Here is a 26898-nt window from a genome sequence, read left to right as displayed (position 1 = left end):
TGGACCTCGCCATAGGTCAACTGGACCTGAAAATTGTCGTTGTGAATTTGGTCCTTGGCCTTGAGGTTGTCGATCTCCATAGCCTCCTTCGATCCAATTGGGTGCCGGCCATGGGTTGGTCTTTTGTGGCGTTCGATTTGCTCTTGGTTAAGCATATACATTGATGCCAGGTGACGCTTGGACTGATGGTACTGGAGGTGGGGCTGTAGCTGGTATTACGGGTGCCTCCACACTTGGCCTTGCATCCCCAGCTGAGGCTTGAGCTTTCTTTTTGTTTGACAGTTCCCCAAGTTGCAATTGGGCAACCTTTCTTTGAACTTGTCTGTCTTGCTCTTGCACCCTTTGTTCATCTCGTCGGTGCTTCTCAATAGCATGTACCACATGCTCACAGAATTCTCTGTGTGACTTTGATGCCAGTCCCACAACATCTTCCAGTCTACTTCTTACTGGAGTTGGCATGGCTTCAACTACTGCCGTTCTGAATAGCGTGGTCATCAAAGGACTGTTGTCAACTTCCTCCTCAGTCTCTTGCTTCCACCTCTTGAGCTGGCGGCTGATATATTCAGCAGGGTTCTCTGTTTCAGTGAGTGGCTGTCCCTTCAAGGCCTTGGGATCAATCTTGTACATCTATGTCAATCTATGTACATCTGTGTAATACTTGCTTTTAGTCAGTATAGTTACTCCAGACCCCATTCACTGTGCAATATCTGATAAACCTCCATGTGCAATATTATGGGCTCTAATGCAATATACTAAGTTCTATGTGAAGTATTTCCATAATGCCTCATATTAACTCTCTAACAGGATCTCAGTGTATAGACTGGTCATATATGTCATCTGGTTTCATATTATCTACATACTGTATTGTATATAACTCTGGGAAAAACTGTTGATTTTTGTTAATACTTGGGTTGTTTATATTGTTTATTTTTCTATATTGTGTATTTTGTACTGCTTAACTGACTCTGTACTCTTGCTGCTGTGCAATACAAATTTCCCCACTGAGGGACGAATAAAGGCATATCTTAATCTTAATCTTAATCTTGATTGGATACTCCCTTCGCAGTGTCCCCCATAAGTCTCTGCGATAGGGATTGAACTCAATTCCATCCGCTTCTGGAGTTCGCATCCACTGATGGCCACTTAGATATAGCACATTTTCCATTGTTGGTATCCCCAACACTCGTGCCCACACAGCCTTGATATCTCCAAGTGCCAGTATTTTGCCCACCGTTTCTTCTTCAAACGCCCTTATCCACTTGCTGGCCCCCTCATGGATACCAGGCAGCCTAGCGATCAACCCCTCAAGATCAAGTGTCTGCCACGGAATGTACTGTCCCTGTGTTCCTTTTATTAATATTGGTAATTGATTAGCTGGGTCAGTATACCTCCCTGGAGGGTGTATGCCAGGCCTGTATCTGAGATCATACTTTCCATTGTCTTTACCAGTTGCAGCAAAGGTAAGACTTCCCCCTAACACTTCTCCTTCTTCTGCCGCGCGTATTTTCACTGGATAACTTACCCTTCTTTTTCCTGCTAGAGCACTAAGTACTCCTCCTCCTGCTCCTCTATTCCTCTCTTCTTGTTTTTCTTTTGCAACATTACTTTGAACATATTTTTCATTAACCTCATCTATCTCATCCTCAAGTTCTTGAATCATAGTTCTTTCCTTTTCTCTATCCGAGTCCAAGTGCTCCAGGTTTAACCAATATGAGTGTCCATCCTTTCTTGTCATCTCTTTAAGAGCATGATCTTTGTCAGCATAACAATCCAAAACTTTTGGCTTCTTTGGTTTTGCACCCTTTCTTTCCGTGCTGCAGTATTGGGGTGGATTTTTCAACCTTTCAACTGGTGAGATAACTTCTTGCTTGTTGTCATCAATGTCAATCTCTCCTGCAAGTTGGACATTTCCTGAGATAAAAGGATAAATGCCAGATGAAGCCACTGCAGAGAACTGAGTATTAGCCTCCATGTTTTTGTTTTTTGTTTTAAATCCATCATCGCCTTTAGCTTTCAGCATTTCGCGATTCTTTTTAAGTGTTTTCTTGAACAATTCACCTTCCTTTTTAAACAATTGTATGATTTCCAACTCCTTTTCCCTTTTCTGCTGCCTCTTCTTACTTTTGTCTTTAGGTTTATAGTCTTTAATTCTGACTTCCATGTCATTACACAAACTCCCATCGAATGTTCCACCTTTGGGCCAACTTGGATTTAAGCTTTTAGTACGTTTTGTCCACTTTTTGGAGATCTTCTCTATGTCATCCTTCCTTTTGGGGTATTTTAGCCCTAAAATCATTGTTGACAGAATAGCCATTTTTAGTGTTTTTCGTTCAGAAAAAATAAAACTGCTACTATTTGTTTATAACAAAATGAAATATTTTAACAAAAATACCTTGAACTTGGACTGTAACTATACTTTAATTTAATGACAATTGTGTTTATCCAGGTCCAAAATTAAGTATTTTCCAAATGATGTACACTAACGTGACGCATTAGAATATTCTAGACACACTAACTCTGAACACAAAAACCACTGTAAAATAAAAACTCTTGCACTGGCGCACTTCCACTTCAACACTCTGAGGGAGGGTTGTAGCCACTCCCCTTGTATCACCTCGCTCAACACCTCCTCCAATGAATCAGTTCACATCCGGTCAATGGCCCAACCACACAGCTTAACTAAATTTAAAACACTTTTAAAATAATGTGCAACAGAGTTTAATCACTATGCGGAAGAGACACGTTCTATTGTCCATTCAACTGTAACAATCATGTCCTTTCAACAAGCCTACCACCTTTACCACAGAGCAAGCAAAGTTAAGACGCACTTCAAATTTCTCCTTCACAACACACAACACATGAGGCTGACTAACACAGTTAAACACAGTGTCCTCACTTAGCAACTCCTGCGACAAACACAGAGATGACACACAAACTGCTTGCACTTAAGCTATGTTTCGAGTTGACCTTTTTGTTGTTCCAGAAGAGATCATTCAAACACAGTTTAATATAGGAACTATGGTGACAATACACTTTTAACCACACTTCTCACTTGGTTGTTTGGCACTATTTAGCTATTTATACTGGCTTATGTTGCTGTACTGTGATTAGCGTGAATACGTTTACAGCTATTCTCTTGGCCGGTCACAATGCCAAGACACACTTTTACCCTCAGCTGACCCTCATTCATATAAACACACACACACACACACACACACACTTAAGACACTGAATAGAAAAACAGCTGGAAGATTTACAGATAAGACGAGACAGTCAGCCAAACACACACTAGAAGTCTTGAATAAGCCAATCGAACTCCGGAGTTTTATTTACATGCACGAAAACAATCACACAATTTGAGCAATTCGATTGATTGCTTCACGCCTTACTTTCCTCCAGTTTTCTAGATTAGGTATACATTAATATACTCATAAATTATTCGGTCCACCTCATAGGACTGCAAAACTGTATTCGAGTTACATCACAAAGTACACAAGAAGACTTGCTTTATTGCAAATCTACCATGTGTAGTTTGAGTATGCTCCTCTTCTCACTAGACGTGAAATGATTCACGTGTATTTTATTAGGCGCAACCTTTTTGCTCTATAGTTCGTCACCCCCTTTGCGCGTTTGGAGGTCGTAACTACCCAGACTTGGCGCGCAACTCACGAACTCTGCGTTAATGAAGGTATCCCTCTGTACCATTTGCAGTCGGCTTCATCTTTAGCCTGACAGTTCCTCTTGAACACACTCCGGGACTCAGAGCTGCTGCAGCATAAGTCTTAAAACACACACACACACACAGCCGGCAAGAGCCTCTTGCTCTTTTTCTTACACTTTTGCACTTTTTCTACACTTTTCTTATACTTAACACTACAACAAGCCAATCATGCTGTAATACAGCCGGACTCGAGTCATTTTTAGTTAAAACACACAAGGGTTTTTCCCACTCTCAAGTGAGGGCTACACTTTGTGTGAGTGTACCCCACCAACAATCTGCATTTGTATTACTCATGCAATAATAACAGGTTCTTTTATTTGGAGAAATTTAAACATTAATGCTCATTAAGTACCTCCACAACTGCACCACACTGTCAAGCCAAATGGTAAGAAATCTTACCTATTTTTACGGCCGTTGGCTTGCAGTGCTGTGCAGTTCTGGAGCCACAGGCATCAACGTCTTTCGTTCCAATCCTGTTCGTGACGCCAAATGTTGGCGAATAATGCAACACGAACCATCTCTGCAGTTGTAGGAAAAGGGGTCCCTTTGTTTATTTAACACAGCACTTATATAGACCTCATGAACACTAGTGATGACGTGGATTTACAGAATTCAGTCCTTATCTGGTCATGTTTCTTGACTGGACCCAAGTGTTTTGGCAGAACATCTTGGACTCCAAACCCATCCGAAAACATCTTGTGTAACAATCAGGTCACGTTGGCCTCCCCAAGTCACGTAGCCCTCTTAAGTTCAACTAGAGTTTACCAAAAAGAAAAGTCATATGCAATGCGCAAGAAAGTAATCATTTTACAATATATTCACCAGTGTAGAAGTCTATTGTGAGCGGTGCTGGTTGTACAGCCTGACAGCTGCAGGAAGAAAAGACCTGCGATATCGCTCCTTCACACACTTGGGGTGAAGCAGTCTATCGCTGAAGGAGCTCTCAAGTGCTGTCAAAGTGTCCTGCAGGGGGTGGGAGTCGTTCTCCAACATGGATGATAGCTTAGCCAACATCCTCCTCTCTCCCACCACCTCCACTGGGTCAAGAGGGCAACCCAGTGCAGAGCTGGCCTTCCTGATGATCTTATCCAGTCTCTTCCTATCCGCAGCCGAAATGCTGCTGCCCCAGCAGACCACTCCCTGGAAAATGGCTGAAGCCACAACAGAGTCATAGAACGTCTTGAGGAGTGCCCCTTGCACTCCAAAAGACCTCAGTCTCCTGAGCAGATAGAGTCTGCTCATGCCCTTCCTGTAAAGTGCTTCCGTGTGATGAGTCCAGTCCAGTCTATTGTTGAGATGAACACCCAGGTACTTCGATTCCCTGAATGTTCACTGGTGTTGGAGGAGAGTGGATGCGCCTGCGGAAATCCACCACCAGCTCTCTGGTTTTCCCCGTGTTGATCTGGAGGCAGTTCCGCTGGCACCAATCCACAAAGTCTCGTGTCAGTCCTCTGTACTCCAAGTCGTCCCCATCTGTGATGAGGCCAACAATTGCAGAGTCGTCAGAGAACTTCTGCAGGTGGCAGGTTGGTGTGTTGTAGGAGAAGTCTGCTGTGTAGAGGGTGAAAAGGAACGGAGCCAGGACCGTTCCCTGCGGAGCCCCCGTACTGCAGACAACCGTGTCGGACACACAGTCCCGTGTCCTCACATACTGTGGACGGTTGGTGAGGTAGTCCAGTATCCACGATGTGAGGTGCAGGTCCACCCCTGTGTGCTCCAGCTTGTCCCTCAGAAGTGCTGGCTGGATGGTGTTGAACGCACTGGAAAAATCAAAGAACATGATTCTCACCGTGCTCCCAGGTTTCTCCAGGTGAGAGAGTGCTCTGTGCTGGAGGAAGATGACGGCGTCGTCCACCCCAGTGCCAGGTTGATAGGCAAACTGAAGCGGGTCCATCGAAGGACCCACCAGGGGGCGGAGATGGTCAAGGATCAGCCGCTCCAGGGTCTTCATCAGGTGTGATGTAAGTGCCACCGGCCTGTAGCTGCTGAGGTCCTTGGGGTGCGGCGTCTTGGGGACAGGAACCACGCAGGATGTCTTCCACAGCTGTGGCACCCTCCCCAGCTTCAGGCTCAGGTTGAAGATGTGCTCAACAATCCCGCACAGCTCGTCCGCGCAGGACTTCAGGAGCCTGGAGCTGATGCCGTCTGGTCCCGCCGCCTTCCTCGCCTTGGTTTTCCGGAACTGGTTTCTCACCTGGGATGTTGTGAGGGTCAGGTTGGAGCAGGGGCCCTGTGTGAAGGGGGAGGTTGGTGAGGAGGTTGAGCTGATGAGGTGAGAAGTGGTGGGGGATGGCTGTGTGCAGGAGGGGGAGGTGGGGGTAGGGCTGTCCACTCGAGGTGTCGATGGGGGGAGTTTCGGCAGGAGTTTCGGCAGAAGGTGCTGGGCTGGGGGATGGGCAGATGGTTGATCGAACCTGTTGAAAAAAAGATTTAGATCGTTAGCCCACGCCTGGTCCCCAGCAGCCTGGGAGTCGGGCCCCTTGTGGCCAGAGATGGTTTTCAGGCCTCTCCAGACTCCTCTGACGTTGTTCTGCTGCAGCTGTTCCTCCATCTTTTTCCTGTAGCAGTCCTTCCCTTCCCTGATTTTCCTCCTCAGCTCCTTCTGCACAGCCTTCAGCTCTTCCCTATTTCCTGACTTAAAGACCCTCTTCTTCTCCTTTAGGAGAGCCTTTATGTCCGGATTAATCCACGGTTTGTTGTTGGAGAAACACCGTACAGTCCTGGTGGGTACAGTGTTTTCCACACAGAAGTTTATGTAGTCTGTGACGCAGTCAGTGAGACTGTCTATATCGTCCCCATGAGGATGGCAGAGTTCCTCCCACACTGTTGTGTTGAAACAGTCCTTCAGAGCCTCATCGGCTTCATCAGACCATCTCTTCAAGAATAACCTAGAAAAAGAATGAAAAGACAGAATAAAGAAGAAAAGAACTCAGCGAGGAGCGAGAGCTGCTGTAGCAGGCTGCCACCAGAGCGGCGCCTATAGGGAGGTATATATCAGCGAGGAGACCCAGTGACATGCCGCTGCACTCTGAATATGCAGTTCACACTCCTCTCCTTTTATTCTCTTTCGGGGGTCCCTACTACATGGTCGTGCAACTCTAAGGGGGGGCGGAGAAGGCAGTTGCACGAGCTGTATTTGTTTGTCTATGTGAGTGTGTGTGTATGTGAGAGCAATTACTTTTAATGTTTTATGAGTTCTTATCTTGACACATTCTTGCAGGATTAACATGAGCATCCGCAGGGTCGCTGTTGGCGCATCCAGGCACCTCCAGGACCTGGGGGTCGCTGGGGGTCTCTAATCAGGGTCACAGGAACATTCCTTCTTCAGCACATTCAAACACTTTCTATTGTCTAAGCAAATGGATATAAGGGTGATAACTAACAAAATAATACTTGTATCTACATTTTATTCTAACAGGCGGTCGTAAATAGCGAACAATAGCGGAAGTGGCACCGCCACACCACAAACACCCACATAAAAACATGAAAGCAGAGCAGTTCAAAGACAAAATATTTAGAAGTATTTGTGCTGTTTCACTTTTACTGTAGTTTACCAGGTTTTTGTGATGAAACCTGGGATTGAACCAGGGACCTTCAGATAGTCAGTCGAACGCTCTCCCAACTAAGCAATTTCAGCTGCAAAGGTGTTCCTCTGCATTTTCTGTCTGGGCGAAATGTGGGGGTAGGATGAAGCTGCGTCTGTGCCACATCTGTGGCTGTGTACGTGGTCCAGTGTGTTCTCATCTTGGGTTGGAATGTCCCCATGCTGGTAACGGGTGGGGAATACAAACCGTTTGATGAGGATAAGCGGTACAGAAAATTGATGGAGTTCACTGGTTGAAGTCTCCAGCTACCATAAAAACGGTCATGGGCCATGAGCCTGTTCTGAATTCCCCTTTGGCCAATCGACACCACATCAACTCAGCAGCAGTCCTCGTTAGTAGCAGTTTGATTCCCCGACGGGGAGTTTCTCCTTTTTATGTCACGTTGAACCTTGAGCAGGGTTGCGTTTGCAACAACCAGTCGGGTAAAACAAACCCTTCTCACTCGAACAAGACCTCTCTTAATCTTCTTCTTAAGGTGTTCAGGTGTCTTGTACAATCTGACAGCCTTTTGCTGCCAAATCATTCCAGTAGTGGATAATGGAGCTGACCAGGAAAATGCCAGCTGTGGGATTTCAACCAGTGCCTCCCGAGCGTAAGGAACCTTAATCTGGCGCTTTCGATCCACCCTCATCCACCCAACCTAAAATGGTGCCCTGATCAGGAAAAAAAGTGTGACCTTGTGAGGTTTGCTGACAACAGAGGACACTCAAAAGGAGCCGCACAAAGCAGGATACTTGTACAGATGTCAGCAGCAGAGTGGCGCAGCGGTAGCGTGCTGGGCCCATAACCCAGAGGTCGATGGATCGAAACCATCCTCTGCTATGGCTGTACTCTTTACGTGTCCTTTGAAGAGCTTGCAGATGTACTGTCTTTGTTCCTTAGCTGACCTGGTCCAGTAAAGAGTTCACACTTGCTTTACTGATGTCCTCCATGCATTTATTGCTCTCGAGAGCATTCACATGCCAATGCGGGACATTGAAGCATCGTGAAACACCCTAACTGTCCTCACTGGTCCATCGTCACTCTTATGGCCAGTTTCTGTTCATTTCGGGGAACCTCCTCCTCTTTGACGATCACCACATCTCCAACTTGCATGTTTCTTCTTGGCGTATGCCATCTTTGTCTCAGAGCAATGTTGGTCAGATACTCCTTCCAGAACTGTTCCGATAAATATTGCACTTGTCTCCATCTCATTGTAGTATACAAGTCCATCCATCTATCCATTTTCCTCCGCTTTTCCAGGTCCGGGTCGCGGGGGCAGCAGTCTTAGTGGGGAAGCCCAGACTTCCCGGTCCCCGGCCACCGAGAGGACACCAAGGCGTTCCCAGGCCAGCTGTGAGACATAATCCCTCCAGCGTGTCCTAGGTCTGCCCCGGGGCCTTTTCCCGGAACACCTCACCAGGGAGGCGTCCGGGAGGCATCCGGACTAGATGCCCGAGCCACCTCTACTGACTCCTCTCGATGTGAAGGAGAAGCGGCTCTACTCTGAGCCCTCCCGGATGACTGAGCTCCTCACCCTATCTCTTAGGGTGAGTCCAGCTACCCTATGGAGGAAACTCATTTCAGCCGCCTGTATCCGAGATGTCATTCTTTCGGTCATGACACAAAGCTCATGACCATAGGTGAGGGTGGGAACATAGATCGACCGGTAAATTGAGAGCTTTTTAACCACGACGGTCCGGTACAGCGACCACATTACTGCCAAGGCTGCGCGATCCGTCTGTCGACCTCACGCTCCCACTTTCCCTCACGCGTGAACAAGACCCCAAGATACCTAAACTCCTCCACCTGGGGTAGGACCTCATTCCCAACCCGGAGGGAGCACTCCACCCTTTTCCGACTGAGAACCGTGGCCTCTGATTTGGAGATACTCAAATTTGGAGTCTCATCCCAGATGCTTCACACTCAGATGCAAACCGTCCCAGTAAATGCTGAAGGTCACAGCCCGAAGAGGCCATAAGAACCACATCATCTGCAAATAGCAGAGATGAGATTCTAAGGCCCCTGAAACAGACTCCCTCAACACCTTGGCTGTCCATGAAAATTGAGAAAAAACTGGTTCTTGGGACATGGAATGTCACTTCTCTGGTGGGGAAGGAACCTGAACATGTGCAAGAGGTTGAGATATTCCGACTAGACAGTTGGACTCACCTCGACCCACAGTTTGGGTTCCGGACCCAAACTCCTCGAGAGGGGCTGGACCTTGTTCTACTCTGGAGTTGCTGCAGGGGAGAGGCAGCGAGCTGGTGTGGGCTTATTAATAGACCCCCGGCTTGGTGCCTCTGTGTTGGAGTCAGCCCCGGTGAATGAGAGGGTAATTTCCCTACGCCTTCGGGCTGGGGAAAAGCTCCTGACTGTCATTTGTGCGTAGGCGCCAAACGGGAGATCGGAGACTACAACGCCCATGTGGGCAATGACAGTGTGACCTGAACGGGCGTGATTGGGAGGAACGGCCTCCCTGACCTGAACCCATGCGGTGTGATGTTATTGGACTTCTGTGCGAACCACAGTTTGTCCATAACTAACACCATGTTCAAACATAGGGATGTCCATAAGTGCACTTGGCACCAGGACACCATAGGCCTCAGGTCTATGATTGACTTTGTTGTCGTATCATCAGACCTGCGTCCGCATGTTCTGGACAGGCAGGTGAAGAGAGGGGCTGAGCTGTCAACTGATAACCACCTGGTGATGAGTTGGATTAGATGGCGGGGGAGGATGCTGGACAGACCTGGTAGACCCAAACGAGTAGTGAGGGTGTGCTGGGAACGTCTGGCAGAGTCTCCCATTCGTCGAGTCTTCAACTCTCACCTCTGGCAGAGCTCCACCTGCATCCCGGGGGGAAGCACCGACGGTCGGTGCCAGTCGTGGCGGCAGGCCCCGAACCGGATGGTGGATACCAGAGGTCAGGGCCGCCGTCAAGCTGAAGAAGGAGTCCTATCCAGCATTGATGGCTTGTGGGACTCCGGAAGCAGCTGACAGGTACTGTCAGGCCAAATGGTTCGCGGCTCCGGCGGTTGTCGAGGCAAAAACTCGGGTGTGGGAGGAATTCGGTGAGGCCATGGAGCACGACTTTCGGTCGGTTCTGGCAAACCATCCGGCGCCTCTGAAAAGGGAAGCAGTGCCCAGTCCACACTGTTTACAGTGGAGACGAGGCCTGCTGACCTCGACTGGGGATGTAGTCGGATGGTGGAAGGAATACTTTGAGGCCCTTCTCAATTCCACTGACATACCTTCCATAGAGGAAGCAGAGTCTGAAGCAGAGTGTCTGACAAGTCCTCCCTGACAAATTTACCAGGTGGTCAGAATCAGAATCAGAAATGGTTTTATTGCCGGGTATGATCAAACGCATACTCGGAATTTGTTTTGGTGAAGTAGGTGCAGACACATCTATTAAAAAATGAAAATACAAAATATACAGAATGCAGTAAAAGTATATGTACACAGTCTGTTTTTTGTTTGTTATTCCGGAAGTGCAGTCTGATTGTTTTTCCTAAGAGTCCAAACTGAGCGTTAATTTAACACATATAGAGTGTCAAAGTGGCAGGATGAGGCAGAGGTGGGGTGTGAACAGTGCCAGGGGGTTCCGGGCCTTGTTGATGAGGCTGACAGCAGATGGGAAGAAACTGTTCTTGTGGCATAAGGTTTTGGTCCTGATGGACCGCAGCCTCCTCTCAAAGAGACTGTATCCGGGGTGAGAGAGATCGGCCACAATCCTTTCTGCACGCCTCAGGGTCCTGGAGGCGTACAGATCCTGGAGGGATGGAAGATTGCAGGAGGTGAGGATGGACTCAATGATGGGGGTGTAGAAGTGCACCATCATTGTCCTTGGCAGGATTAATTTTTTCAGCTGCCATAGGAACGTAGGAAGTACATCCTCTGCTGTGCCTTCTTGATGAGGGAGCTGATATTCGGCTCCCACTGGAGGTCCTGGGAGATGATGGTACCCAGGAAGCGGAAGGACTCCACAATGTCAATCGTAGAGTCACAGAGGGTGATGGGGACAGGAGAGGCTGAGTTCTTCCTGTTGTCCACAACCATCTACACTGTTTTTAGGGTGTTGAGCTTCAGGTTGTTCAGGTTGCACCAAGTCGCCAGATGGTCAACCTCCCACCTGTAGGTGAACTTGTCGCCTTCAGAGAGGAGTCCGATGAGGGTGGTGTCGTGCGCAAACTTCAGGAGCTTGACAGACTGGTGACTGGAGGTGCAACTGTTTGTGTACAGGAAGAGCAGAGGACGGTTTTTGTATCTGAGATGTGTTTGCCCAGCTTCACGCACTGTTTCCTGTCAGACAGGAAGTCTGTAATCCACCTGCAGGTGGAGTCAGGCATGCTCAGCTGGGAGAGCTTCTCCTGGAGCAGAGTTGGGAGGATGGTGTTGAAGGCGGAGCTGAAGTCCACAAACAAGATCCTAGCATAGGTTCCTGCGGAGCCCAGGTGCTGGAGGACCAACACACCGAGGCAGCCGTCTGCGGCGCCATTTTGGAAACACGTGGTGGCATGGGAATAGATGACTACATGGTAATCAGGTGGTTAGGTGTCAGTGGTTCCAGACACATGGGTTGTTTACATTGTCCACAGTAAGAGGGTGATTATTCACAACAGACATGGCTTCATAAAGAAAGGTTCTCAAGGAACTGTCATTCAACCTGCCAGCACTGTTTGCTAGGACTGAAATGAGCATGCTTCTGATGGTTCTGATCTGGCGCTCCCAAACACCTCCCATATGGCTTGCATTTATGACAAAGTTGCATTGCTTGTCTGCCAGGTATTCTGTTACTCTTTCTGTGCTTATTTCCTTTAGTGACTTTTCCATTTCATTTTCAGTTCAAACTAAGTATGTTCCTTGATATGATCGGATGTGCCAAACAGCACCTCTGATGGCAAAGAAGCATTTTAGGGCATTGATGAATGAGTCAGTGGTCATGTCCTCGAGCATCTCTATGTGAACACCTCCAGAACATAGACAAGTGAATAGTAGGCCGTACTGTTTTTGTTCTTTACGCCCTTGTTTTGTGTGAAAGGGGCCAAAACAATCCATGCCACCATAGGTAATTGGTGGGGAAGGCTCAATGCGGTCTTGAGGTAAGTTAGCCATCTTTTGTTCCTCCGTCGCTCCTCGAGCTTTCCGGCATGGGATGCACTGTTGACTATGTTGAGCCGCTGCTTTGCTCCCTCCCACGATCCAGTAGTCAGTTAATTCAAGAACCAATATAGTTCTGAGAATGGACCTTAGCTCAAATGGTATAGCACTTGCTTTGCATGTGAGAGGTAGCGGGATTGATTGCCTAAATTCTACAAGGAATGCTTTGTTTTATTGGCTAATTGTAGGCCATTCGCCATAGCGCACTCCAAGGTTACAGAGGTCAAAGGTAAGCTTATATTCAGCAGCACAGTGGCGAAAGGTAAATTTATGTGCAATACCGTTTCCACAGGTTCCCGATTGGTACAACCCGGCATTAATACCTCTTAGTGTAATTCTACCTTACTGGTGGATGCCTTCTTCTGGCCGATCCCCAGGGCTGACCTCTGGTGGTGGTGCGGTGGACCCGGTGTGAGTGATAGGTTACCGACCGAGAACATGACTGGTGTTTGTGCCCCGATTTCTTTCCTTCCTCCAATAACAGTATTGTTAATTGATGTGGAGCGCCTATAGTGCTACTTCCATAGGGTCTCACCTCATGCCACCGGACGCCCTGAGGACCAGACAAGGTGTGTAAACCCCAACCTGACGTACACTGACGCCATAGGTGCCCTTGGATAGGTTTTTCTTGTGATGGTGTCCTGTTGGTTATGAGGGCGGGGTGTTGTTGACGGGGGCTTTTGTTGTTCCTTCACGGTCCGCATTCTTTGCACTCGGGGTCTAAATTTTGGGTAGAGGACAATGGGGTCGCCGCCCCCATTGATCTGCTTCATGCAGTCACGGTGCGTGAGAGGTTTGCCACCGCTTTGCTTTGCCATGCTGTTTTCTTGACCGACCTTTTCCAGCCTTGCTGGGGGTGTTTCGCAGTTGATTGGGTTGTGCGCTGTTGGTTATGGGGCCCGATGGGTTTTCGCCGTGGGCTTTTGTTGTTCCTGGAGCAGATGGGGTGAACCCATGACCTTGGCTTTATTAGCATCACGCTCTGACCAACTGAGCTGACCGACCACAGGACACCACTGCATCAAATGTTTCCAGCTCAAATCGACTAACTCATCCTTAACGGACCGCATTCTCCGTGCCATGCTGTTTTCTTTACCTTTCCCTGGTGGGTTGGTGGCCTTGATGGGGGTGTTTCGCAGTTCACTGGGTTCTGTGCTGTTGGTTATGGGGCCGGGGGGTTATGAGGGGTGGGGTCTTGTCGATGGGGGGTTTTGTTGTTCCTTCACGGTCCGCATTCTCTGCACCCGTGGTCTAAATTGCTGAGGATAATGGGGTCCACTGCCTCCATCGATCTGCTCCTTGCAGTCTTGGTGACCGAGAGGTTTGTTGACGCTCTGCTTTGACATGCTGTTTTCTTTACCTCTCGAGGGTGTTTCACAGGTGACAATTGACACTTTGGTCTCCCTCCCTTGTATGAACATTTTTACCCATTGGCGAACTGTTTTTGTGTCCGTGCCAGATGCACAGGATTTCCTTTTCTACTAAAGGCACCATTGTCAAGTTTGCATGCTTCGCAGGCCCAATGCTTAGAATTACATGCTTAGAAAAGAGGGGCTCATTGGTTCCAATTCCAGCAGTCCTCTACTGGTATTTCCATGACTCTGGTTTTTATACTTTTTATCAGAGGTCACGTTGAGGTACAAAGACTGTTTTCAGGAGAAATGCCACCCTGACCCTCCAGAGTCCACTTTTTAAAAGGCATTCATACACTCTGCGTTTTGTTTTCCATGTGGTTATTATGTTATGTTAGTCCAGATTAACAGCCTAGTTATTTGTGTCAGTCCCAGGGACCATTTCTAGACCCTCGTGTGACACTTGTGTTGGACTCTTTTGGAGAGCCCTTGCATTCCTCCCAATTGGTAAACCCTTTGTATCGGTGCCAAATACATACGGGATTCCCCACCTGCTGACCAAATGACACACGACAAGTGGCGTTGTCTCAACGTTGCAAGCAGTTAATGTCTAGAAGAGTAAAGGCAGCATTGCCGGGGTTACTTGCTCAGCTGGCGCTGTGGCTTAGCTGGTGAAAGTGCCTGTCTAGTAAACAGGAGATCCTGGGTTCAAATCCCAGCAGTGCCTGGTGCGTGGTCCGTGAAACTTTGGCAGCTGAATTTTGATCCACGTACCTCTTTTTGTCACTTGCCCTTCAAAAACGACAGCTGACATGATTGTTGTGGATCCCATTACGCCAGAAGGTGCTAAATCCAAAGAGTATGACATTGTGATGTTTTGTCATTCAGCGCCACTTTGCATAGGCTCAGCCACTTGACAGTTTAATTTTTTCTCCGACAGTGTTTCCCCATGTGGCATTGGTTGTTCAGTGGTAGAATTCTAGCTTGCCAATGCAGTGTCAATTCCCAGCTAATGCAGTGTCTCTCAGCTTATACTTTTCTTTAGAGTTCATGTGAAAAAAGTACAAAGGCTCTTTTTCCTGCGAATGGGCAGAACTCAGAATGACACCTGAAAAGTAACAGTCCGGACCACCTGAGAGTTAAGGCGGACAGCACTTGAGTATTTGCAAATTTCTGTCAGAAGTAGAAACTTATTGAAACCTTACTGCAGTGATGCTGATGTAGTCTCTGTGCAATGGTCAGTGCGTCGGCCGGGCCACGCGTGTGTTGTTGCCCTTTGCTGCCAGCCAATCAGGATGCGAGACAGATGTCAGACAAGCAGAGAGACTTTGGAGAAATGAAGTCAGGTATTTGAATCCCGTCTAAGCCATCAGTCAAGTCACAGTTTTCTTCTCCACAATATTATTTTTTCCAATTAATCCCTATATCATTACAAATTATCAGGCTTATATTGATACCAGTGCTTGAAATAAAATACAAAATCAATGCAAGGTAACAAAGAATATTTATTTATCAGGTTGCCACACTCAAGAACACTCTCAATAATAAAAAAACAAATAATAATCTACATGTAAGCAGTTATGAATAATGAACATACATATTGTTCACTTATTTTGCCGCCTTTGTTTCTCCTTGTCATAGAAAGGAGAGGCCTGGAAATCCCTCCAGTTCCCAAGTAGATGTACTTCTCTGAAGCCAGCGTGGATGCGGGGGCTTTTCCAGCCCTGCTTCAGCTGCATCCTGCAGAGGCACTTTCGGACAGGGGGTGGAGGAGATTCCTCCCTCTTTCTCTTCTTCTGCTGTTTTTCCTCCACCCTCTTTCTTGTCTCATCCACCTCTCGCTGGAAGAAGTCTGTTTGACTGAAATCTTTAAACGGCATCTTAGGGTCTGTCAGACCTTCTGCAGCAATAAGAGTATCTGACAGGGCCTCGTTGATAAACGTTGTGTGTTGCTGTCCCATTACCTTGATATTTTGATTTTGGTTGGCCACAGCACAGGCATGGTTTTTGTTTGAGTTTTTTTGACACAGGAGGTGGTTGCTGCTGCTCCAACGGGGTATGAGCAGGTGGTGGTGGTGAAATAACCATCACTGCAGGCAGTGTCACTACAGGCACAAGATGCAACTATTCCGACAAAGGGACACATGATTACGTTTTTACCTAGCTTTGCTTTGGCTGAAGCTCTGTCAGGTTCAAACTCCTGTGACGCATGTTTAAAAAACACTTAAATACAGAAATTCAGAAGAGACAGACAACAATATTCTAAGTTGCTCACAGCGAAGAGAGTGAAACCACATACCCAGTGACATGCCGCTCCACTCTGAATATGCAGTTCACACTCCTCTCCTTTTATTCTCTTTCGGGGGTCCCTACTACATGGTCGTGCAACTCTAGGGGGGGGGGTGGAGAAGGCAGTTGCACGAGCTGTATTTGTTTGTCTATGTGTGTGTGTGTATGTGAGAGCAATTACTTGTAATGTTTTATTAGTTCTTATCTTGACACATTCTTGCAGGATTCACATGAACATCTGCAGGGTTGCTGTTGCTGCATCCAGGCACCTCCAGGACCTGGGGGTTGCTGGGGGTCTCTGATCAGGGTCACGGGAACATTCCTTCTTCAGCACATTCAAACACTTTCTATTGTCTAAGCAAATGGATATAAGGGTGATAAACAAAATAATAATTGTATATACACTTTATTCTAACAAGCTCAGTTACAGAAACTTTATTGTTCGAGTCAGATGCTGGGACAGGGGCCATGGTATTAGAGGTAGTCGCAGTAGTAGTTTGGAAGGGAAGAGGGTGAACAGAGGCGTGAACAAAGTTGAAAAGCCTGGTGGGAGGTGTGGAGGAAGGCTGCACTGGCTCTGCTCCTTGATCAGCTTGATCAGACAGGATGCCTGGAGAAGGACCACTTGTGGCGTGGCAAGGATCCTTCTTTTATGTCAAGAAGAGTATTAATGTTCTTGAAGCTGAGGGTATAGCGAAGGAATGACAGAAGGCTGTCCTTCCTTGCTATGCCCCTCAACCACCAGCACTCCTGTAGCCTCTTCTCTCTGGTACCTTTGGATAAGATACACAGTGTATCTTTTCAGTGTAACTGTTTCACTTATACTGTAGTTTGCCGTGTTTATGTCCGTCTCGTCGCTCACTCGCTCGGAAAAAGCAATTGTGCTGTTTTACCTGAAGTTCAGGATGGATGGAGAACAGAAGTCGCAGTCCTCGATAGTGTAGTGGACAGTATCTCCGCCTGTCACGTGGAACACCTAGGTTCAATTCCCTGATGGGGAGTTCCTGTTTCGTATGTCATGTTGTCACGTTGTAACCCTTGAGCAGGGTTACAATTGCAACAACCAGTCTGGGAAAACAAACCCTCTCCCCTTGAACAAGACATCTCTTAATGTTTTTTCTCAGTGCTCAGTTGTACAATCTGACAGTCTTTTGCTGCCAAATCCTTCCAGTCAGGGATAATGGACCTGACCAGGAAAATTCCAGCTGTGGGATTTCAACCAGTGCCTCCTGAGCGAAAGGAGCCTTAATCTGGCGGTGAATGGTAGGCCCCTTCCCTGAAATGTGAAACCAACCTCGTTTGTCCTCCTACTGTGGTCAAGTACAGTATGCCAGAAGATTTCTGCTCCCTCACCCTCAACACCGAGAAGGCCAAGGAGATGACCGTGCACACAAGGAATAACTTGTTTAAGTAAACCTTTTCGACCTAGCTGACCCAGAAAAAAGTCAGTCTTTGTTTGTTAAATTATCCCAGTCACCATGAGGATGTGTGCTGGTTTAGTGCATATGCAGAAGTTAGTTCCCATCGTGTAATGATGTTTGGTCTGCTAATGTAATCTGACAGTGTGTACTCCAGGACGCTACAATGCACTTGCATGTTCCATGGTGTAATGGTTTGCACTCTGGACTCTGAATCCAGTGATCCAAGTTCAAGTCTTTGTGGAACCTACTTTCCCTGCAGCAATTGAGTGTTTGGACTGTGTCTTCCTTTAACAGTAAGTGTATGGTGACTTTTTTACTTACTCTACAAATCAGCTGTAACCGTGGATCAGGATGAGTTCCCCAAATGACGCGAATGTTTGTGACAGCTGATGTCAAGGATCAGCTGGCAGCATGTGAGGAAGAAACTTGGTTTGTGTGCGGGGCTACACAAGTCTGTCCAGTTTCAGTGGTTCGGTGAAGGGTAGGCCCCTTCCCATAAAAGTTAAACCAACCTCCTTTATCCTCCTACTGTGGTTAAGTACAGTATGCCAGAAGATTTCTGCTCCCTCATCCTCAACACCGAGAAGGCCAAGGAGATGACATGCACATGAGGAATAACTTGTTTAAGTAAACCTTTTCGACCCAGCTGACCCATCAAGAAGTCATTCTTTGTTTGTTAAATTCTCCCAGTCACCATGAGGATGTGTGCTGGTGAAGTGCATATGCAGAAGTTAGTTCCCATCGTGTAATGATGTTTGGTGTGTCTGAGGGGTTATAGCTCAGTGGTTGAGCATTTGACTGCAGATCAAGAGGTCTCCAATTCAAGTCCTGATGCACTCCCTTGTTTGAAGAATGAATGCATGGCTCAGACACCCTTGGGAATAGCAACAACTTGTGGTCATGTATCTTGAGTCTGTGTACTATAACTCTAGATTGCTTCCCATTTTGCATGGCCTTTTTTCGATCTTCCAGGACAAACCTACCATCCAAATTTTCAATACCAAATGGCTGATCACTTTTAATGGACAGTGGACAACAGTTTTCCTAGCTTATCTACACTTATCCTCTTAAATAAACAACTGCACAGTTTATCCTACATCATCTAAACAAATCATCCAAACAAATATCAATCCCACTACCTCTCACATGCAAAGCAAGCGCACTACCATTTGAGCTAATTCTGCTGCTGTTGCAGTGTTGGCAGAGAAGGTCCATGGTGGTCTAGTGGCTAGGATTCAGTGCGCTTTGGATAGGTTTTGACTGGAGATAGGATTTGTCTTCGGTCTCGGTTGAATGGTTGGGGTCATCTTGAAATGCTATCTGCGAACTGCTGTCATCAGCTCAGCAGCAGTCCTCGTTAGTATAGTGGAAAGTATCTCCGCCTGTCACATGGAAGCCCGGGGTTCGTTACACTGAAGGGGAGTTCCTGTTTTGTATGTGACAATGTCATGTTGAACCTTGAGCAGTGTTGCGGTTGCAACAACCAGTCGGGTAAAACAAACCCTTCTCATGGGAAAAAGACCTCTCTTAATCTTCTTCTCAAAGTACTCAGCTGTGTTGTACAATCTGACAGTCCTTTGCTCCCAAATCATTCCTGTCGTGGATAATGGACCTGACCAGGAAAATGCCAGCTGTGGGATTTTAACCAGTGCCTGCCGAGCAAAAGGAGCCTTAATCTGGCGCTTTAGACCACTCATCCACACAACGTAAAAACCAAAGGCCTGGGTTAGGGATCCATGTGAAATCCCCTGACTCATGAGTTGACAAGTCTCATGCTTGTAACAATACTGACATCCAGTTTCCATTGTATTTCAACTGATATACAACGACATCATCTGTGAGGTTCTGAGCTTTTGACAAGTTGTTGTCCACGGTTACCACTGTGTATTTGTACTCAAATCAACAAGTAATCACACATTAACTGGTCAAGGAAAACACAGTCCAAATGTTTGATTGCTGCAGGGCAAGTTGGTTCCACCAAGACTTGAACTTGGATCACTGGATTCAAAGTCCAGAGTGCTAACCATTACACCACGGAACCTGCAAGGGTACAGACATTGTCAGGTCCTGAAGTACATCCTGTCAGATTCCATTATTGAACTTGATTGAAGTTGATTGAACTTCACTGATCCTGTTGTTTTGGGAATTGTGTCATAAGAAAAAGCAATAATCAGGTCAAAGGACAGGGAGGGCTTGTCCAGGAATTGAACTCGGGACCTCTAGACTACCAAGCCCCTGTTTTGACAAATACCTGCGATCCATATTCCCCGGGCAATGCCGCACTGGGGCATGAGGGCCGGGGTGTTGTTGACAGGGGCTTTTGTTGTTCCTTTACGGTCCGCATTCTCTGCACTCGTGGTCTAAATTTTGGGTAGAGGATAATGGGGTCCACTGCCCCCTTTGATCTGCTCCTTGCAGTCTTGGTGACCAAGAGGTTTGTTGCAGCTCTGCTTTTACATGCTGTTTTCTTTACCTCTCCCCGGTCTTTCTGCAGTCTTGTCGAGGGTGTTTCACAGGTGGTTGTCACTGTGGGCTTTTGTTGTTCCTGGGGCACATAAAGAAGAGTGGCCAGTATGGGGGTTGAACCCGTGACCTTGGCGCCACGCTCTGACCAACTGAGCTAACCGACCACAGGACACCATTGCATCAAATGTTTCCAGCTGAAATCAACTAACTCCTCCTTAACAGACCGCATTCTCTGTGCTCGTGGTCAAAATTTTGGTTCTCGGACAATGGGGTCATCTGCCCCCATTGGTCATGCAGTCACGGTGGGCGAGAGGTTTGCCGCTGCTCTGCTTTGCCATGCTGTTTTCTTTACCGTTCCCTGGTCGGTTGGCAGCCTTGATGGGGGTGTTTCGCAGTTGACTGGGTTGTGCGCTGTTGGTTATGGGGCCTGGGGGGTTTTGGGCTTTTGTCGCCACCATGCTGTTTTCCTTGTGGTGGTGTACTGTTAGTTGTTGTCAACGGGGGCTTTTGTTGTTTCTTCACGGTCCGCATTCTCTGCACTCGTGGTCTGAAGAGGATAATGGGGTCCACTGCCCCCATTGATCTGCTCCTTGAGTCTTGGTGACCAAGAGGTTTTTTGCCGCTCTGCTTTGACATGCTGTTTTCTTTACCTTTCCCCGGTCTTGTCGAGGGTGGGTGGTGTGATGTCGGTTATGGGGGCCGGTAAGTTGCCGCCTTGGGAATTTGTTGTTCCTGGAGCACATAAAGAAGAGTGGCTAGTACGGGGGTTGAACCTGTGACCTTGGCGTTATTAGCACCACGCTCTGAGTAACTGAGCTAACCGGCCACATGACACCATTGCAATATTATATGTTTTTTTTTTATTTTATGTACCCCAAAGCAGACTCAATCGGTACGCTGGGGTCTGAGGGCTATAAGCGGGCATCTGGTGGACACCTTGTTTGTGCTCTTGACATGTATTTCGGGACAGTTTAACAATTGGCTTTTGATGGTGGAACAAGCTAAAACAAGGAAAACAGATTGTTTAGCGTGCCTGGGAGTGGGCCCCTTATTGCAAATAGTTCCCGCTGTGATTTCCGCCGAGTGTCCCTGATGAATACATCCACTGCTCCAGAAGCAGCCTCGGCTAATTGTCGGCCATTCGCCGTAGCGCACCCCGAGGTTACAGAGGTCAAAGGTAAGCCCATATTCAGCAGCACAGTGGCGAAAGGTAAATTTATGTGCATTACCGTTTCCACAGGTTCCCGATTGGTACAACCCGGCATTAATATCTCTTGGTGTAATTCTACCTTACAGATGGATGCCTTCTTCCGGCCGATACTCAGGGCTGACCTCTGGTGGTGGTGCGGTGGACCCGGCGTGAGTGATAGGTTACCGACCGAGAACATGACTGGTGTTTGTGCGCCGATTCCTTTCCTTCTTCCAATGACAGTATTGTCAGTAGATGTGGAGCGCCTAGTGCATAGTGCTACTTCCGTAGGGTCTCACCTCATGCCACCGGCCGCCCTGAGGACCAGGCGAGGTGTGTCAACCTCACCCTGGTTAGACACCCCCAACCCGACGTACATTGACGCCATAGGTATCCCTCGTGGCGTCCCAGAGGAGTATAAAATTACAGATCAGGTTATATCCAGTTTTTCATCCCTTTGATTTCCATTAACCATAATACCGAAGTGATTCATTATCTGCATTATAACGTTCAGCGTCTCTCTAATCAAACTGAAGAAGCGTTCAGAGCAGTTAGTGTAGCAGTTAGCTACTTCTCTGATGGCCTTCCAGACTTGCATGGCAGTTGACATGCTATAAGCAGAAAAGGGTGGTGTGAGTGTAAGGTACATAAAAGATAAGGTAACATGGTTTAAAAAAAACAGTTTAAAACGTATAAATATGGTTAGAGCATTTAAGAGTAGTAATAGTTCATGTCATATATATAAAATTCAGTTGTAAAAGAAAAAAAGACACCCTACTATTTTTTATATGTTTGTGTCTAAAATAACCAAATCTCCATTGTTGGCGTTTGAGTGTAATACCGCAAGGTCCACTAGGGGGTGCTAGCAGTGATGGCGGTATAGAGTAGGTGACAAAACGACAGAGGAAGAATAAATCCTGAGGGTGAATATACATCAAGTCATCGTGGATTGTCTTCTTTATTCTGTACCACATGTTAGTATAAAGTAGAAATAATGTATGCAAATGACTGTAAAGAGTGTAGAAGTTGCTAAAGTAAACAGCTGACTGCAAAGTGGTTTGTTATAAATGTTTTGTAGAGCACTTGAGCACATGTGAAATGGCTAACGGCTAATGCTAGCAGTCCTTAATGTATGGTGAATAGCATTCAGCAGGTTAACTGCAATATGTGAAATGTGTTACTGATAGTATTGTACTAAAGATATGTGACAAGTATACATTGGCTGTGGAAATTGTCACTAGATTGACATGTAAAGCCGATGTCTTAACATCACAAATGTTTAGCTGTTCAAATGTTTGTTTAACCAATAATGCTGGAAACAAACGGCCAACTGTTGGTGTAGTCATCTTATGAGATCTGAAGTGCTGTTATTGTTCTGAGAGAAAGAATAAATCCTGAGGGTGAATATACGTCAAGTCATCGTGGATTGTCGTCCTTATTCTGTACCACAGGATTTTCAAGGCATACAACCCCTCCAGGTGGTGGAGGGGCAACATTTTGGGGGTCGTCCGGGATGATTTCTGTGTCCTAGAGCGCAGCAAATCATCAATCCATTGAACCTGTCATCAGTTCATGGACAGACACACCACCATTGTGATCCAAGATGTCAGCACGCGAGTTGCAGCGAAGCATTCAGAAGCAACTGCACCAGTTGATCAGCTCTTCAAACACTGACGTACTCCACAAGTTGACTGCTTCCATTGAAGAAAAGAGGCCTGGGCTGGGGCTTACCACGACAGCGGTAACATAAAGGGAGGGATCCAAACCACACTGCACCCGTGACTCAGCAAACCAAAAGTGGAAAAAAAGGGACCAACAGGGAAACCGCTGCCACTCTGGGCCCTCAGCACCTGCCAACGAAAAATAACGTCCTTAAACGCATAAAAGCAAGGCAACCCTCACACACACTTCAGTAATTAAAAGTCAATTTCAAGAGGGGCTCTGTCAAAGAGGGATTCAGGTAACCCTCTATGGGCTCACGCTGACACTGTTGTCCAGGCTGTATTGCCACTGCTTCAGCCGCGGTGGGTGGGGATGACTGGAGGAGGAAGAAGAAGTGGAATGAAAGAGGCAGGTCCCGGAATTGACACCTCCAAGATCGACTGAGGTCTTAAACTGCCCACACGGACAAGCCAAATATCAGCAAAGGTTGAGCCAGTCACCTGAAGGTTAGATTTTTGATCTGAGTGTCCCGGATTCAAGTCCCTGTTCAGGTGACCAGTGACAGGGTCTCAGGTCCACTTGCAAACGCCTCCTTTTTGCCCTCAAAATACAAGGGCAACCCCTTGGTTCCACCAAGACTTGAACTTAGACCACTGGATTCAAAGTCCGGGGTGCTAACCATTACACCACGGAACCTGCAAGGGTACAGACAGCGCCGGGCCCTGAGTACATCCTGTCAGATTACATTAGCGTTGATATAACTTCACTGATGGTGGTGTTCTGGGGATTGTGTGGAAAGGTAGTTCAGGGGCAGGGAGGGCTTGTCCGAGAATTGAACCTCTTGCACCCTAAGCAAGAATCATACCACTAGACCAACAAGCCCCTGCCTGGGCAAATACTTACCTTTCCCCGATCAGTTGGCGGCCATGATGCGGGTGTTTTCGCAGTTGAATGGGTTGTGCGCTGTTGGTTATGGGGCCAGGGGGGGTTATGAGGGGCGGGGTGTTGTGGACGAGGGCTTTTTTTGTTCCTTCACGGTCCGCATTCTCTGCACTCGTGATGTAAAAGTTTGGATAGAGGATAATAGGGTACACTGCCATCTTTGATCTGCTCCTTGCAGTCTTGGTGACCAAGAGGTTTGTTGCCGCTCTGCTTTCTTTACCTTTCCCCGGTCTTTCTGCGGTCTTGTCGAAGGTGTTTCACAGGTGGGTGGGGTGATGTTGGTTATGGAGACCAGTGGGCTGTCGCCGTGGGCTTTTGTTGTTCCTGGAGCACATAAAGAAGAGTGGCTAGTACGGGGGTTGAACCCGTGACCTTGGCGTTATTAGCACCACGCTCTGACCAACTGAGCTAACCAACCACCGGACACCATTGCATCAAATGTTTCCAGCTCAAATCAACTAACTCATCCTTAACAGACGCATTCTCTATGCTCGTGGTCGAAATTTTGGTTCTCGGACAATAGGGTCATCTGCCCCCATTGATCATGCAGTCACGGTGGGCGAGAGGTTTGCTGCTGCTCTGCTTTGCCATGCTGTTTTCTTTACCTTTCCCCGGTCGGTTGGCAGCCTTGATGGGGGTGTTTCGCAGTTGACTGGGTTGTGCGCTGTTGGTTATGGGGCCTGGGGGGTTTTGGGCTTTTGTCCCCGCCATGCTGTTTTCCTTGTACTGTTAGCTGTTGTCAACGGGGGCTTTTGTTGTTTCTTCACGGTCCGCATTCTCTGCACTCGTGGTCTGAAGAGGATAATGGGGTCCACTGCCCCCATTGATCTGCTCCTTGAGTCTTGGTGACCAAGAGGTTTTTTGCCGCTCTGCTTTGACATGCTGTTTTCTTTACCTTTCCCCGGTCTTTTCGAGGGTGGGTGGTGTGATGTCGGTTATGGGGGCCGGTAAGTTGCCAACCAAGGCTTTTGTTGTTCCTGGAGCACATAAAGAAGAGTGGCTAGTACGGGGGTTGAACTCGTGACCTTGGCGTTATTAGCACCACGCTCTGACCAACTGAGCTAACCGGCCACAGGACACCACTGCAATATTTTATGTTTTTTTTTTTTATTTTATGTACCCCGACGCAGACTCAATCGGTACGCTGGGGTCTGAGGGCGGGTACCTGGTGGACACCTTGTTTGTGCTCTTGACAGGTATTTCGGGACAGTTTAACAATTGGCTTTTGATGGTGGAACAAGCTAAAACAAGGAAAACAGATTGTTTAGCGTGCCTGGGAGTGGGCCCCTTATTGCAAATAGTTCCCGCTGTGATTTCCGCCGAGTGTCCCTGATGAATACATCCACTGCTCCAGAAGCAGCCTCGGCTAATTGTCGGCCATTCGCCGTAGCGCACCCCGAGGTTACAGAGGTCAAAGGTAAGCCCATATTCAGCAGCACAGTGGCGAAAGGTAAATTTATGTGCATTACCGTTTCCACAGGTTCCCGATTGGTACAACCCGGCATTAATATCTCTTGGTGTAATTCTACCTTACAGATGGATGCCTTCTTCCGGCCGATACTCAGGGCTGACCTCTGGTGGTGGTGCGGTGGACCCGGCGTGAGTGATAGGTTACCGACCGAGAACATGACTGGTGTTTGTGCGCCGATTCCTTTCCTTCTTCCAATGACAGTATTGTCAGTAGATGTGGAGCGCCTAGTGCATAGTGCTACTTCCGTAGGGTCTCACCTCATGCCACCGGCCGCCCTGAGGACCAGGCGAGGTGTGTCAACCTCACCCTGGTTAGACACCCCCAACCCGACGTACATTGACGCCATAGGTATCCCTCGTGGCGTCCCAGAGGAGTATAAAATTACAGATCAGGTTATATCCAGTTTTGCTTCTATCATCCCTTTGATTTCCATTAACCATAATACCGAAGTGATTCATTATCTGCATTATAACGTTCAGCGTCTCTCTAATCAAACTGAAGAAGCGTTCAGAGCAGTTAGTGTAGCAGTTAGCTACTTCTCTGATGGCCTTCCAGACTTGCATGGCAGTTGACATGCTATAAGCAGAAAAGGGTGGTGTGAGTGTAAGGTACATAAAAGATAAGGTAACATGGTTTAAAAAAAAACAGTTTAAAACGTATAAATATGGTTAGAGCATTTAAGAGTAGTAATAGTTCATGTCATATATATAAAATTCAGTTGTAAAAGAAAAAAAGACACCCTACTATTTTTTATATGTTTGTGTCTAAAATAACCAAATCTCCATTGTTGGCGTTTGAGTGTAATACCGCAAGGTCCACTAGGGGGTGCTAGCAGTGATGGCGGTATAGAGTAGGTGACAAAACGACAGAGGAAGAATAAATCCTGAGGGTGAATATACGTCAAGTCATCGTGGATTGTCTTCTTTATTCTGTACCACATGTTAGTATAAAGTAGAAATAATGTATGCAAATGACTGTAAAGAGTGTAGAAGTTGCTAAAGTAAACAGCTGACTGCAAAGTGGTTTGTTATAAATGTTTTGTAGAGCACTTGAGCACATGTGAAATGGCTAACGGCTAATGCTAGCAGTCCTTAATGTATGGTGAATAGCATTCAGCAGGTTAACTGCAATATGTGAAATGTGTTACTGATAGTATTGTACTAAAGATATGTGACAAGTATACATTGGCTGTGGAAATTGTCACTAGATTGACATGTAAAGCCGATGTCTTAACATCACAAATGTTTAGCTGTTCAAATGTTTGTTTAACCAATAATGCTGGAAACAAACGGCCAACTGTTGGTGTAGTCATCTTATGAGATCTGAAGTGCTGTTATTGTTCTGAGAGAAAGAATAAATCCTGAGGGTGAATATACGTCAAGTCATCGTGGATTGTCGTCCTTATTCTGTACCACAGGATTTTCAAGGCATACAACCCCTCCAGGTGGTGGAGGGGCAACATTTTGGGGGTCGTCCGGGATGATTTCTGTGTCCTAGAGCGCAGCAAATCATCAATCCATTGAACCTGTCATCAGTTCATGGACAGACACACCACCATTGTGATCCAAGATGTCAGCACGCGAGTTGCAGCGAAGCATTCAGAAGCAACTGCACCAGTTGATCAGCTCTTCAAACACT

At 47.1% G+C, this 26898-nt stretch overlaps 5 non-coding genes across 5 annotated transcripts; 1 reads left to right on the top strand and 4 right to left on the bottom strand.

Annotated features, from left to right (window-relative positions):
- The first annotated feature begins 14473 nt into the window (after window positions 1–14473).
- Window positions 14474–14547, top strand: trnat-agu (transfer RNA threonine (anticodon AGU)). Its single transcript has one exon. It is a non-coding gene; the product is annotated as a tRNA-Thr (tRNA).
- Window positions 14548–19499: 4952 nt separating this feature from the next.
- trnaq-uug (transfer RNA glutamine (anticodon UUG)) lies at window positions 19500–19571 on the bottom strand. The gene has a single exon. It is a non-coding gene; the product is annotated as a tRNA-Gln (tRNA).
- Window positions 19572–23471: 3900 nt separating this feature from the next.
- On the bottom strand, window positions 23472–23543 carry trnaq-uug (transfer RNA glutamine (anticodon UUG)). Its single transcript has one exon. It is a non-coding gene; the product is annotated as a tRNA-Gln (tRNA).
- Window positions 23544–24133: 590 nt separating this feature from the next.
- On the bottom strand, window positions 24134–24207 carry trnai-aau (transfer RNA isoleucine (anticodon AAU)). The gene has a single exon. It is a non-coding gene; the product is annotated as a tRNA-Ile (tRNA).
- Window positions 24208–24786: 579 nt separating this feature from the next.
- Window positions 24787–24860, bottom strand: trnai-aau (transfer RNA isoleucine (anticodon AAU)). The gene has a single exon. It is a non-coding gene; the product is annotated as a tRNA-Ile (tRNA).
- Between the last annotated feature and the right edge of the window lie 2038 nt (window positions 24861–26898).

The sequence above is a fragment of the Doryrhamphus excisus genome, unplaced genomic scaffold (genome assembly GCF_037039965.1).
Source record: "Doryrhamphus excisus strain RoL-2023G ecotype Guam unplaced genomic scaffold, RoL_Dexc_Guam_v1.1 HiC_scaffold_24, whole genome shotgun sequence".
Lineage (NCBI taxonomy): Eukaryota > Metazoa > Chordata > Actinopteri > Syngnathiformes > Syngnathidae > Doryrhamphus > Doryrhamphus excisus.
This window is presented reverse-complemented; position numbering and strand designations above follow the sequence as displayed.